Source organism: Neovison vison, chromosome X, assembly GCF_020171115.1.
Source record: "Neovison vison isolate M4711 chromosome X, ASM_NN_V1, whole genome shotgun sequence".
In the NCBI taxonomy this organism is placed as follows: Eukaryota; Metazoa; Chordata; class Mammalia; order Carnivora; family Mustelidae; genus Neogale; species Neogale vison.
Window position 1 is genome coordinate 97618856 of NC_058105.1, and position 8646 is coordinate 97627501.

Consider the following 8646-nt stretch of genomic DNA (forward strand, 5'->3'; position numbering starts at 1 on the left):
CCACCTCTTCATTTTTCTTTGCTGAATTGTGAATCATTTTCCCAGGTTTGTTTCTAGCTAGGGATAACATAGCCACTGAATTTTTAATTTTAATGATTCTGTTTTTCATTTTCTTTTTAAAAAATACTTCTCCTTTTTCATAGTGTCTTTTTCATTCATTATGATTTTGACTCCTCCCTTTACCATTTTCAAGGGTCTTGTTTGAAGTCTCATTTTATTCATAAAGCTTACAAATTAAAACAACACCTTCCTCCCTCAGTAAGTAACTTCATTTATTAGTTTGTTGTGTATCCACACCATGTTTCTTCATACAAATGTGAGGATTTTGAATATCTATTCAGATTTTCTCCCTTTCTTACTATAAGGTAACATCTTATACTATATAGACAGTGTCCTGTTTTACTTTTAGCACTGAGAAACATGACCTTGTTCTTGTTTGTGATGGCAGCGCCTTCCCTTGTGTGAGCACACCATGGTTAGTTTAATCAGTACCCTGCACCTGGGTTGGCCAGCCTTTTTACTCTTACCCATAATACTGTAGTGGGTAACTTGTCATTTTTCATGTGCTCAGGCCTGTCTCTGGGATCGAGGCACAGAGTGGGATCACTGGGCCAAAGGGTAACTACATTTGTAATTTTGATCAATGTAACCTAATTGTTATGCATGAAGTTAGAACATTTTGTGCCCCACCAACAATGTATGAAACTGCCTGATTCTCTACAATCTCACTAACAGTGTATGTCAAACTTTTTAAGTATTTTTAACACAACTCGCACATAGTCTCTTTCAGAGTATGTCATTCTTTACAGTTCTCATTATCCCCCTGCATGTTGTCTGTGGACTTCTCCCTCATCAAGCATCATTTCTTCTCACATTCAGGATTTGTGTTAGGGAGCATCTCTTCACCAGAGATTTTCTCCCCCCTTTTTCTGATTATCTATTGCCGCAAACAAATTACTCCAAAGCATAATGGCTTAAAGTGACTATTTTATGTTTTTCACGATTCTGTGGGTCAGAAATTCTAGAAGGGCCTGACTGGGAAGTTCTTGCTTGACTTGTTTCGTGTTGTTGCAATTAGATGCCCCCTGGGCCTAGAGTCATCTGAAGGCTTTACGAAGCTAGGCATCCAAGATGGCTGACACACGGGGCTGGCATTTGCTTCTGGCTGTCAGCCAACAGCTCTGCTGACATGTAGGTGGGAACACCTACATGCGAACTCTCCAGCATGGCAGGCTCATCATGGTGATTCTTTCTTCTGTGGAGGTTTACGGCTCCAGCATGAATGTTTCAGCAAACAAGCTGGTCATTTTAAGGCCTTGTAAAGTCTAGCCTCAGAAGTCATGTAGCATCCCTTGAGCCATAGTCTGTTGATCAAAGTAGTCACAAGACTTTCCTGGATGAAGTAAAGAAGCATAGATCCTACCCCTCAGTGGAATATCAAGGATATTTTTTAAACCATCAAGTTTTTGAAGTCCTATGTGTCCTGGATTGTAGAAGGATCTCTACAGGATGTGTTTCCATTTCCCTCAGTGAGGTGGCGCAGAGATTTTATTGGTCTAAAACTGGTTTTTATATTGATTTCTCAGCTTAGGGATTCTCATACCATATGGGAACAGAAAATTCATGCTCTACAACCATTTGTGGCACAAACCAGTGGCTTAATTTTCTGACAAGAAACTTTTTTTTTAGTGCACCTAGAGTTGTGGGCAGACACATTATGCATGTTAAATCCTTGGGCCAATCAGGAGAGTTTTTCTAGTCTACCTTCACTGAGGGGACAGCTCTTTTTGGAACTCTGGCCTCATGAAATGAAATAAATTCTAACTTGTCTTGTATGGACACAAAGCCACATCTTTTATGGCCATTAAATCCCAATACGTGACCATAGTGCCCTATATCTGGGTCTGATGCTGCACCTTATCCCCACCCCAACCCCATGGGACCTTGCTTTTGATTTCCTCTTAGTTTTACACTTGTTTGCTTTCCTTTATACTGAATGAAGCTATATACTTAAAAGTTATTGTTGGTCCAGTCTATCCAGCATCTCTATGTGTTTGTAGTGGAAGGATCATCTACAATAGCTCAGTCCAAGATCATCCCAGAAGTCTTCAGTTCTCAAACAACTTTTGAGGGTCAAAGAAAAAAGAATAACTGAATGACTGCCTCTGAAGGTACGTTTAAGCGACCACTATTAATGGGCAAGAATAAATGTTTTCCCTTCACTGGCATGCTTTCCTGTAAGGACATCCCTTTCACCTTTTCTGAACTAGATCTGTGGGCAGCTGCCATTTTACCAACCTCCAATGGCAGCTGAAGTATGTGTAGTCACTGCCTTTTTGCCATCCCATACAGCTATTCTTCTTGTCGTAGATTTGGCAGGATAATCAATAGGACCCAAATGGCAATCAATTTCATGTGATTGCACTTGGTTTCCCATTGATTTCAATGCTGACTCTATGGCAGAATAATGAGGGAAAGCTGATGCCAATCATTGCCTGTGAATGCCACTGCACATCTTTCTAGGTGACTGAACAGCATCAAAGAGACGGGGGGAGAGAGATGTGCTGGCAGAAAGACAGAGAGAGGACAGAGCAAGCTTCAATGATGGAGATGAAGAAAACGATGTTGATAGAGATGTGAAAAGGAAATCTTGAATTATGACAGTCCTCTGATCCAGAACACCACTGAAAAACCTGGGATTCATACCGGAGAGGATAAAATCAGCCACGGGGTCATTGAGCTGGAAGAAGATTCCAAGTTATGTTTCCCTAACAATAATGATGTCTAACAGCTTCATCTTAGTGTGGATATCTTGGTTGTAAGTTCACACTTGGAAATGATTAGTCTTTCTAATCATGGCTTGATCATCGGATGTCATTTTCTCAAAGCCAAGAACCACATTTTAAAACACTCAGCCATCCTCCACCATATGGATCCTCAATGAATAATGGATGGAAATCTAGACTGTACCTCTTATGGATATCTTCTTCTAATCTGTGGACCTAATAATGTATTGTTAGTATTCTCCAGACTTCTCTCGGTGTTGACATCCTAGTTTGACATACAACAGAACCATCGCACCAAGCGAATGATCTCAGCACATGCTAATATGAAGGCAAGGTTAACAATGCAGTAGAACATATTTGACTTTGATTTCTTCTAAGGCATAAGCTCTACCTTACTCTTGGGTTATTTATCTCTGCCTTCAGCAAAAGTTTTCTGCAGAGCATATTTTTAAATTTTATTTCTATTTTTTTGAGAAGGACGTATAGTCACATTAGGCAAAAGTTAGAGTAAGATGGAAAGACATATATTAAAGCATATCCCTCTTAACCTCTGTCTCCATCCAGTTCCATCTGGCCTGTACTGCTTTGGTAATCAGTCATCATAGTTTATTGGGTCCTTCCTTACACAGATACAAGAAAATATGAATATTGTCATATTTCCCATTTCTTATGCAAAAGGAGGCATAGCACAGATGATATTCTGTCCCCCCTTTTTCACTGAGTATACCCTAGAGCTTTCCTTTCCATATTGGTACCTAGAGAAGAATACCTCCATTCTACTGTAGCAATCACGTAGTATCCCATTGTGTGGCTATGGCCAAGCTTCTTTAGTCTGCTAATAATGGACGATTGAGTTGCGCCCAATCGTTTGCAATTACAAACAGTGCTGCAATGAATAATCATGAACATATGTCATTTCCTACATGTGCAGGTGCATCTGTGCAATAGGTTCAAAAGGTAAACACATTTGTAATTCTGACAGATAGCGTCAGTTTGCCCTCCATACAGGTTAGAACATTTGCATTTCCACACGTAATGTACGAGATGGTATCTTCTGCCCCACACTTTACCAAGAGAACGTGCTGTGATGTGCTTAGATTTTGACCAATCTTAGGTGAGACATAATACCTCAGTTTAATTTTAATTTGCATTGCTCTAATTATGACTGAGGTTGGGTGGATTTTTACATGTTTCGGGTGCCATTTACATTGGTGTGTGTGCACGTGTGTGTGTATGTGTGTGAACCGTGTATATTCTTTGCCTGTTCAACCACGTTTCTTGAAATGCTTTTACGGTTTCTTTCTTGCATTTAAATCTCTGATTCATATGGAGCTTGTTCTGGGGTATCATTTTACCCCAGAGTATGACTCCCATTTGGAGGTTTAGAACCCACTTTGCAGTTTCTCAGATCACTACCCCATTGTCCAAAGCGTTCATGAGCCTCCCAACCAGAGAGACCATCTTTATCGTATGTTGACATCATGTATCCAGCTTGATTTCAGGACTTTCTCTTCTCTTCCAGTGATCTCAATCATTGTTCAAGCACCTTTTCAACTGCTGAGCCATCCCTGTAAGTTTTCTCTTCTGGTAGGGTCAGTGTCATTGTCCTGTTTTCCTTTTTCAGAATTTCACTAACGACTCTTACAGTTTTGTAGCAAGTAGTTCTTAAGAGTTTTGTTTGTAACCATTTGACCTTGGGTGTGTGGACATGAAGGTTATGTTATAGGAACTTCTTCCTATAGATGGCTTTTTCTCTTCTAACAGAAACTGAAACTGAATGCAATCACGAAATTTAGATGGAAGGGTTGCCTGTGAACCTGAGATGAACATTGCGCTAGTCAGCATAACCCAGCAGAATCTTGCTCTGAAGAATGACCTTATCTCACCAAGTAAAAAGAAGTAAGTGAGCCCACGGCTGTCGGATCCCCACCCTCTCACATTCTAGGATGAATGAAGCCAGTAAGACATAAGCCTCTGGCTTCAGGTCTAACAGTCTTAAGGGAAAGGGTCCAGGAAGCAGCTATTTGGTTCTGATGAATAAAAGCTGGGAGACATGCCATGACATTTGTGAGTGAGACCTGCACCCAGACGGCAGCAGTTGTTAATATGCGTCCCATACCTTCCCTTAAGCAGTTCCTTCCTTAGATTGGAAAATGGTGGCCCAAACAGCTGGGGATGGCCAGGAGCCATTCATAGCACATCAGTGGGACCACAGGCATTCATCCCAGGGAAAAGCACTCCTGGGCATAGCTGCCTGGGAGGGACTGGGCTGTGGAGAGGTCAGGAAAGAAATCCAATAGGAAGGTGCACTTGAACTAGATCTTGTAGGAAAGAAGGGAGTTTTCTGATAGATGAGTTTGGAAAGGGCATTTCTGAGAGAGGGAACAGACAGCACAAAAGCCTAGAAGTTCAGGGATGCCTAGTGCATTCTGGGAAGGGCATGCAGGGGCATGGGTGGTGCCTAAGCAGACAGATCTGCAGCATTCCCTACGTCAGTACCTGAACTCGAACTTGAACTAGTCTCTAGTCTGTGGGAAGTCGCCGATGGATTCCTTTTGTAGCCTGTTTTTTTATTACCAAAATCTTACCATCACATAATGAACATTCAAATAGCACACATAAGTCTTTCTTACCTCCACTTCTCTCTTCCAGAAAGACCACCGCTCTAGTTTCTTATATTTGTTTTCTGCATTTCTCTCCAGAAACATGTCATTATTATGGGTATGTGTCCTTTTTAAAAGGAGATTGTACTATGTTGTACTGACCTGGGTTTTTTTTCCCCACTTAATTACCCATCTTTTTACAACTGCTCTTGAAAAACCATACCACTGGGGGCCGGAGTGGGGGGGACATCACTTTTTTTTTTTGGCATAATGAATTTTCCTCTGTAAAATATACTAAATAGATGCACTAAAATGAGAGTTCTGACACTCTGCTTTCCTGCAAAGACACACTTGCCAATTTCCTTGGTGAGCAGTTTCTAGTCAAAGATTATGATCTAGGGGCACCTGGGTGGCTCAGTGGGTTGATCCTCTGCCTTCGGCTCAGGTCATGATCTCAGGGTCCTGGGTTAGAGCCCCACATCGGACTCTCTGCTTGGCAGGGGGTCAGCTTCCTCCTCTCTGCCTGTGTCTCTGCCTACTTGTGATCCCTGTCTGTCAAATAAATAAATAAAATCTTTAAAAAAAGATTATGATCTAGAACTCATCTGAACTGTGCCCCATGTTGGAATGGAGGGCAAGTGTTCTGTTTCATTCACGCAGACCAAGCGAGTGTGTAGTTGACATGTGCTATTTCCACTCAGGGTTTAGCCTTTATGTCATCCCCCAACAACGTTCTTCTATACTAGAACTTTACTTTCAAGAACTGTTTCAGGGCAAGATGAGCAGAAGCCCACCTAAAAGTGGAGAAAATGGTGCAGAAAAGCAGAATTCACCTCCCAAAGAGCAGCTCTCTGGCACCCCACTCCCCCAGCCACCGGCCGCTCTTCAGTCTCTTCCCCTTTGGGCAAGAACCCCAGACCATCATTATGTGCACACTTGCAAACTGATGCTAATTCCTTGCATCAACTCATTTTCATCACACAGCTGATCTCTCTATCTGCAAAACATTTTGGAGTATTTGATGTTGGATTAGAGCGTGACACAGTTTTCCCAGTGAGATTGATGTACATAGTTTTCATGAAACAGCTCTTCGCTTAGCAGCCAGGCTTTCAGGAACAAATCAGAGTCTGAAAGGAGGATGTAGAGGGTCTCTCAGGGTATAGATCATGGCCAAGGTCACCAGAGCAAACCCAGTCTCAGCCGTTCAGTTTATGACTTCCCAGTGTCTAATGCCTGCAGATACCACAGTGCCTCTAACCAGCCATCTCTTACTAGACGGTCTAGGGTTTGTTCATTTGTTTTTTTTTAAAGGGAAAAAGAAAAATCAACAACAAAAATGCTGCAGTGGAGATCCTTTTATACATGTCTTGAAACACTTGTGCAAGCATATCTGTTGGAGACATTTCTAGGAGTGAAATTGCTGCTGAACAGTCCTTCCCAGAAGATCTACCGATTTACACTGTCATTAACTTTGGACAAGTGTCCCTAAAACTCCATCAACAGAGGACCACAATGAACATTATCAAATGTGAAAAGCAGTCATTTGTCTGTTTTTATATGTATTTCTTTAAATGTTAGTGGACTGTAAGAGTAAAGGAGAGCATTTTTCATGTACTTATGGCTATTTGCAATTCTTTTTCTTTGAACTGCCTTTTCATGCTCTTTGCCCATTTTTCCATTAACTTGTTACCCTTTCTTTTATTGAATTGTTAGATTTAAGGGTTTTAAGTAAGGGTGACATACACTCACATTTCAGAAAGTTCTTTTGCTATATAGTGCCACATTGATATTCTCGTGTATTCACTTGACTAATGTACCCATATTTTCATGATTTCAGAAGAATCTGAACATAGGTGTCTCTGACCCTCTCAGAAGGAACAGAGCTACTACAGAAGTATGAAGTTTATTGAATCTCATAGGCTAAGTCTCACCGTGTTAGAATTGTACTCTTTTCTAAAGTTGGTGGGTTAGGCAGAAAACGACAGTTGCCAGGAAGTGTGACAACAAAAAGAGAGCAGATAGATTATACCTCCTGAAAAGAAAAGAAACATCAGATTTGTCAGACTATTTCAAAATTCGGAAGTAAGAAATACACCAGCATTGCATTCATTTCTCTACGACACGGCTTTCATTTCTCTCTGAAGGTCGGAAACATTTCTTCTTAACTCCTCTTTGGAGAATACACACTTGGTTAATGAAGGCAATTCTTTTCCTGCACTGAACTTTCCATTTTCACTTATACACACTCTGAACTCCCCCAAGTGGGTGTTCATGCCCTTTCAGACCTGGCTTTGAGCTACCTTTCCAGTGAGATTTGTCTGTGTTCTGAAGTGTGAAGTAGCTCCTCCATCCACAGTGGACATCACCTTGTCATCTTCTTGGGCTTTGTTGTCATCTCCCCATTCCTTGGAGAATTCCCCACCATGGCCTATCTGGGTCCCCAAGGTCTGCCATGTCCTGTTTCTCTTTGAAATCTCGGTTCTTCACTCCTACAAAGTCTTATAGACCTCACCTTCCCCACCTATTTGTCTCCTCCTTAGGCTCTTATTTAACCTCTTTTATGAGTGAGTTTTGTTTCCTCAACTAGATTAGAAGGCTCTTGACGTTAAGAGTGCTATGGTAGATTTCTTGTAGTCCCCTCCCCACATAGGGACCATCACAATGCTAAGCACTCCAACATTTACTAACTGAAATGACAATGAGTAGGACTTCGGGATGCTTCCAGCATGTCATGTGGGGTCATTCTCAAAACTTTCTACCACAAGGTACCTGCCTCTGGCCATTCCTTCTCTTTCCCAGCATGGCGATCCACGTCCTCCATCTATCCCTTCAATGCTGGGGTACTCCACCTGCCCAGTCCTTGCCCTTCTGCTCTGGAAAAATCTCTTCTGCCCCTTATTGTCTGCCCCCATTGACTTAAGAGTGTAGCCTGAACAACCACTGAAGCCAAACCCAGGCTCACCTGGCGGATACTCGTATGCCCTTTAGACATCCGCACCGGCATGTCACTAAGGTACCCAGTCTCAACCTATCAAAAACCTGACTCATTGTTGTCCCCCAGCCTGCTCCTGTTCATGTGTCCTCCATCTCCATGGTGGGTCCACCACCCTCCCAGTCATCCAAGCTAGAAACCCAAGAGTCCTTGAGACCTCGTTTGCCTGCCTTCCGACATCCAGTCCATGACCAGGAGCCACCAAATGTGACCCTTTTCCACGCCAGCTCTCAGTGCCTTTACTAAAGTTTTCATCATCCCTGGA